This window comes from Mobula birostris, chromosome 16 (genome assembly GCF_030028105.1).
Source record: "Mobula birostris isolate sMobBir1 chromosome 16, sMobBir1.hap1, whole genome shotgun sequence".
Classification (NCBI taxonomy): Eukaryota; Metazoa; Chordata; class Chondrichthyes; order Myliobatiformes; family Myliobatidae; genus Mobula; species Mobula birostris.
In genome coordinates this window covers 16,761,206-16,767,414 of record NC_092385.1, presented here as the reverse complement: position 1 = coordinate 16,767,414, position 6,209 = coordinate 16,761,206, and positions in this window count along the sequence as shown.

Genomic DNA, 6,209 nt, shown 5'->3' with positions numbered 1-6,209 from the left:
TATTTTTGGGCTTCATAAATCAGGGCACTGAGTACAAGAATTAAAATATAATGTTGAAGTTGGACAAGAAATTGATGAGATTAAATGTGGAGTATTTTGTGCAATTTTGGACATCTATCTACAGGTAAGATATCAATAAGCTGAAAGAGTGCAGGGAAGATTTGCAAGGATGTTGCTAGGGGTTGAGAAGTTGCAGGGAATGTTTGAATAGTCAGGAGTTTATTCCCTGGAGCATATGAGAATCAGGAGATTTTATAGCAGTATACAACATTATGGAGTCTCTTTCTCGTCAGGTTGAGTGAGATGAGAACTTGAGTTCATAGGTTTAGGGTAACAGGTGAAATATTGAAGGGAAATTTCTTCATTCAGAGAGTGGTGTGAGTGTGAATGGGATACCTATGAAAGTAGTAGACATGGGTTCAGTTGTAACATTTAAGGGGTTTGATTAGCTACAGAAGATCAGATCGGCATGGACTGGATGGGCGAAAGGTCTGTTTCTGTGTTGTAGTATATGACTTTATATTTTAATATATGTTGAAATACCATAAATAAATGAGGCAAAATAAATTAATTTTTAAAAGATTTATACAAAATAGAATCTTCAAATATTTATTTGGAGGAATAACAAACTATTTGAGTACTGTTTGGGGGGACAGCTTACCCGGGGGAAGCGACAGTGGCCGTGCCTTCAGCACAGAGTCCGGCCCTGTAGCTCAGAAGGGAAGGGCAAGGAAGAGGGGGGCAGTTGTGATAGGGGACTCGATAGTAAGGGGGTCAGATAGGCGATTCTGTGGACGCAGTCCAGAGACCCGGATGGTAGTTTGCCTCCCTGGTGCCAGGGTCCGGGATATTTCTGATCGTGTCCAAGATATCCTGAAGTGGGAGGGTGAGGAGCCAGAGGTCGTGGTACATATAGGTACCAATGACATAGGCAGGAAAAGGGATGAGGTCCTGAAAGGAGAATATAGGGAGCTAGGAAGGGAGTTGAGAAAAAGGACCACAAAGGTAGTAATCTCGGGATTACTGCCTGTGCCACGCGATAGTGAGAGTAGGAATGCTATGAGGTGGAGGATAAATGCGTGGCTGAGGGATTGGAGCAGGGGGCAGGGATTCAAGTTTTTGGATCATTGGGACCTCTTTTGGCGCAGGCGTGACCTGTACAAAAAGGACGGGTTGCACTTGAATCCTAGGGGGACCAATATCCTGGCAGGGAGATTAGCGGGGGCTACTGAGGTGACTTTAAACTAGAATGGTTGGGGGGTGGGAATCAAGTTAAAGAGGCTAGGCGTGAGGAGGTTAGTTCACTACAGGGGGATGGGAACCAGTGCAGAGAGACAGAGGGGTGTAAAGTGAGGGTAGAAACAAAAAGTACTATGGAGAAAAGTAAAAGTGGCAGGCCGACAAATCCAGGGCAAGCATTAAAAAGGGCCACTTTTCAGCATAATTGTATAAGGGCAAAGAGAGTTGTTAAAGAGCGCCTGAAGGCTTTGTGTGTCAATGCAAGGAGCATTCGTAATAAGGTGGATGAATTGAAAGTGCAGATTGTTATTAATGATGATGATATAGTTGGGATCACAGAGACATGGCTCCAGGGTGACCAGGGATGGGAGCTCAACGTTCAGGGATATTCAATATTCAGGAGGGATAGACATGAAGGAAGGGGAGGTGGGGTGGCGTTGCTGGTTAAAGAAGAGATTAACGCAATAGAAAGGAAGGACATAAGCCAGGAAGATGTGGAATCGATATGGGTAGAGCTGCGTAACACTAAGGGACAGAAGACGCTGGTGGGAGTTGTGTACAGGCCACCTAACAGTAGTAGTGAGGTTGGAGATGGTATTAAACAGGAAATTAGAAATGTGTGCAATAAAGGAACAGCAGTTATAATGGGTGACTTCAATCTACATGTAGATTGGGTGAACCAAATTGGTAAAGGTGCTGAGGAAGAGGATTTCTTGGAATGTATGCGGGATGGTTTTTTGAACCAACATGTCGAGGAACTAACTAGAGAGCAGGCTATTCTGGACTGGGTTTTGAGCAATGAGGAAGGGTTAATTAGCAATCTTGTCGTGAGAGGCCCCTTGGGTAAGAGTGACCATAATATGGTGGAATTCTTCATTAAGATGGAGAGTGACATGGTTAATTCAGAAACAAAGGTTCTGAACTTAAAGAGGGGTAACTTTGAAGGTATGAGACGTGAATTAGCTAAGATAGACTGGCAAATGACACTTAAAGGATTGACGGTGGATATGCAATGGCAAGCATTTAAAGGTTGCATGGATGAACTACAACAATTGTTCATCCCAGTCTGGCAAAAGAATAAATCAAGGAAGGTAGTGCACCCGTGGCTGACAAGAGAAATTAGGGATAGTATCAATTCCAAAGAAGAAGCATACAAATTATCCAGAGAAAGTGGCTCACCTGAGGACTGGGAGAAATTCAGAGTTCAACAGAGGAGGACAAAGGGCTTAATTAGGAAGGGGAAAAAAGATTATGAGAGAAAACTGGCAGGAAACATAAAAACGGACTGTAAAAGCTTTTATAGATATGTAAAAAGGAAAAGACTGGTAAAGACAAATGTAGGTCCCCTGCAGACAGAAACAGGTGAATTGATTATGGGGAGCAAGGACATGGCAGACCAATTGAATAATTACTTTGGTTCTGTCTTCACTAAGGAGGACATAAATAATCTTCCAGAAATAGTAGGGGACAGAGGGTCCAGTGAGATGGAGGAACTGAGCGAAATACATGTTAGTAGGGAAGTGGTGTTAGGTAAATTGAAGGGATTGAAGGCAGATAAATTCCCAGGGCCAGATGGTCTGCATCCCAGGGTGCTTAAGGAAGTAGCCCAAGAAATAGTGGATGCATTAGTGATAATTTTTCAAAACTCGTTAGATTCTGGACTAGTTCCTGAGGATTGGAGGGTGGCTAATGTAACTCCACTTTTTAAAGAAGGAGGGAGAGAGAAACTGGGGAATTATAGACCGGTTAGCCTAACGTCGGTGGTGGGGAAACTGCTGGAGTCAGTTATCAAGGATGTGATAACAGCACATTTGAAAAGCGGTGAAATGATCGGACAAAGTCAGCATGGATTTGTGAAAGGAAAATCATGTCTGACGAATCTCATAGAATTTTTTGAGGATGTAACTAGTAGAGTGGATAGGGGAGAACCAGTGGATGTGGTATATTTGGATTTTCAGAAGGCTTTTGACAAGGTCCCACACAGGAGATTAGTGTGCAAACTTAAAGCACACGGTATTGGGGGTAAGGTATTGGTGTGGGTGGAGAGTTGGTTAGCAGACAGGAAGCAAAGAGTGGGAATAAACGGGACCTTTTCAGAATGGCAGGCGGTGAATAGTGGGGTACCGCAAGGCTCAGTGCTGGGACCCCAGTTGTTTACAATATATATTAATGACTTGGATGAGGGAATTAAATGCAGCATCTCCAAGTTTGCGGATGACACGAAGCTGGGTGGCAGTGTTAGCTGTGAGGAGGATGCTAAGAGGATGCAGGGTGACTTGGATAGGTTGGGTGAGTGGGCAAATTCATGGCAGATGCAATTTTATGTGGATAAATGTCAAGTTATCCACTTTGGTGGCAAAAATAGGAAAACAGATTATTATCTGAATGGTGGCCGATTAGGAAAAGGGGAGGTGCAACGAGACCTGGGTGTCATTATACACCAGTCATTGAAAGTGGGCATGCAGGTACAGCAGGCGGTGAAAAAGGCGAATGGTATGCTGGCATTTATAGCGAGAGGATTCGAGTACAGGAGCAGGGAGGTACTACTGCAGTTGTACAAGGCCTTGGTGAGACCACACCTGGAGTATTGTGTGCAGTTTTGGTCCCCTAATCTGAGGAAAGACATCCTTGCCATAGAGGGAGTACAAAGAAGGTTCACCAGATTGATTCCTGGGATGGCAGGACTTTCATATGAAGAAAGACTGGATGAACTGGGCTTGTACTCGTTGGAATTTAGAAGATTGAGGGGGGATCTGATTGAAACGTATAAGATCCTAAAGGGATTGGACAGGCTAGATGCAGGAAGATTGTTCCCGATGTTGGGGAAGTCCAGAACGAGGGGCCACAGTTTGAGGATAGAGGGGAAGCCTTTTAGGACCGAGATTAGGAAAAACTTCTTCACACAGAGAATGGTGAATCTGTGGAATTCTCTGCCACAGGAAACAGTTGAGGCCATTTCATTGGCTATATTTAAGAGGGAGTTAGATATGGCCCTTGTGGCTACGGGGGTCAGGGGGTATGGAGGGAAGGCTGGTGCAGGGTTCTGAGTTGGATGATCAGCCATGATCATGATAAATGGCAGTGCAGGCTCGAAGGGCCGAATGGCCTACTCCTGCACCTATTTTCTATGTTTCTATGTTTCTATATGTATAAAATCCAGTTTTCATGCCCATTGAGATTTTTTGCAGTAATTGACTAAGTGGATGATTAAGAACTCAGTGTCACCATATTTTTTTGAGAATAATTTATAAATACCGATGATCTCATCAGTTCAGTGATACTTTAGGATTAGACTAAAGAAGGCTGCAAGCAGCATACCATGTGGAGGAAAACCAAATCTGGATTTCTATGTTTAATTGAGTACGTCTGCTATTCAAACATTGTGGGTAAGTTTACTTCATTGTAATCTTACTATTATTCCTCACCATTAATTCTGAATGTATGCAAATGCTTGGTGTTGAATTCATATATCGTTGTGTTATGCTAGTTCGTTTCTGTAATTTACAGTATATTCTAATGAAAAATCTCACAAAGTCATCAGAAGTCGAAGTACATTGAATGTCTGGAACTGTTCACTTGTCGCTGAAAGAAAAGTCTAGCTCAATGCTTCCACAAAATATTTGAAGCTTTAGGAACAAAATGGTGCTGCTTTAAGCATAAAGCAAAATTATATAGCACCCGAGTCAGCTTTACAAATTACTGTAGTAGGTTTTACAGCTAAAACTATCTATGGAGATTTTTAAGGTGCCTTTCTGTATATACTTATTTTTTGTTTTAAAGTTTCTTGAAATGTCGATTATAATTTTCAAATGAATATATAATTACTCACAAACAGAATAAACTATGTATATTTGTGGTTAAAAGTGGTCATATCAATTCCACAAGCATGAGTTGTCTGATGCAAATTGGCAAAACATGATAAATATGTGACTCCAGTTGCACAGAAATCTTAAAAAAAAAACATTGGACCAGCTGGGAAAATGGGCTGAAAAATGGCAGATGGAGTTTAATACAGACAAGTGTGAGGTATTGCACGTTGGAAGGACAAACCAAGGTAGAACATACAGGGTTAATGGTAAGGCACTGAGGAGTGCAGTAGAACAGGGGGATCTGGGAATACAGATACAAAATTCCCTAAAAGTGGTGTCACAGGTAGATAGGGTCACAAAGAGAGCTTTTGGTACATTGGCCTTTATTAATCAAAGTATTGAGTATAAGAGCTGGAATGTTATGATGAGGTTGTATAAGGCATTGGTGAGGCCGAATCTGGAGTATTGTGTTCAGTTTTGGTCACCAAATTACAGGAAGGATATAAATAAGGTTGAAAGAGTGCAGAGAAGGTTTACAAGGATGTTGCCAGGTCTTGAGAAACTCAGTTACAGAGAAAGGTTGAATAGGTTAGGACTTTATTCCCTGGAGCGTAGAAGAATGAGGGGAGATTTGATAGAGGTATATAAAATTCTGATGGGTATAGATAGTGAATGCAAGCAGCCTTTTTCCACTGAGGCAAGGGGAGAGAAAAACCAGAGGACATGGGTTAAGGGTGAGGGGGAAAAAGTTTAAAGGGAACATTAGTGGGGGCTTCTTCACACAGAGGGTGGTGGGAGTATGGAATGAGCTGCCAGACGAGGTGGTAAATGCAGGTTCTTTTTTAACATTTAAGAATAAATTGGACAGATACATGGATGGGAGGTGTATGGAGAGATATGGTCCGTGTGCAGGTCAGTGAGACTAGGCAGAAAATGCTTTGGCACAGCCAAGAAGGGCCAAAAGGCCTGTTTCTGTGCTGTAGTTTTTCTATGGTTTCTATTAAAAATATAATTGCGATTATACCATTAGTCCAATGAAGCCTCCTTCATCACATGACATGATCATGATTCATCTCCTATCCATATACCATCTTCTCAGTATCCCTGATGCCTTTCAGAGTCATAGTCATAGAACACTACAGTATAAAAACAGGCCCTTTG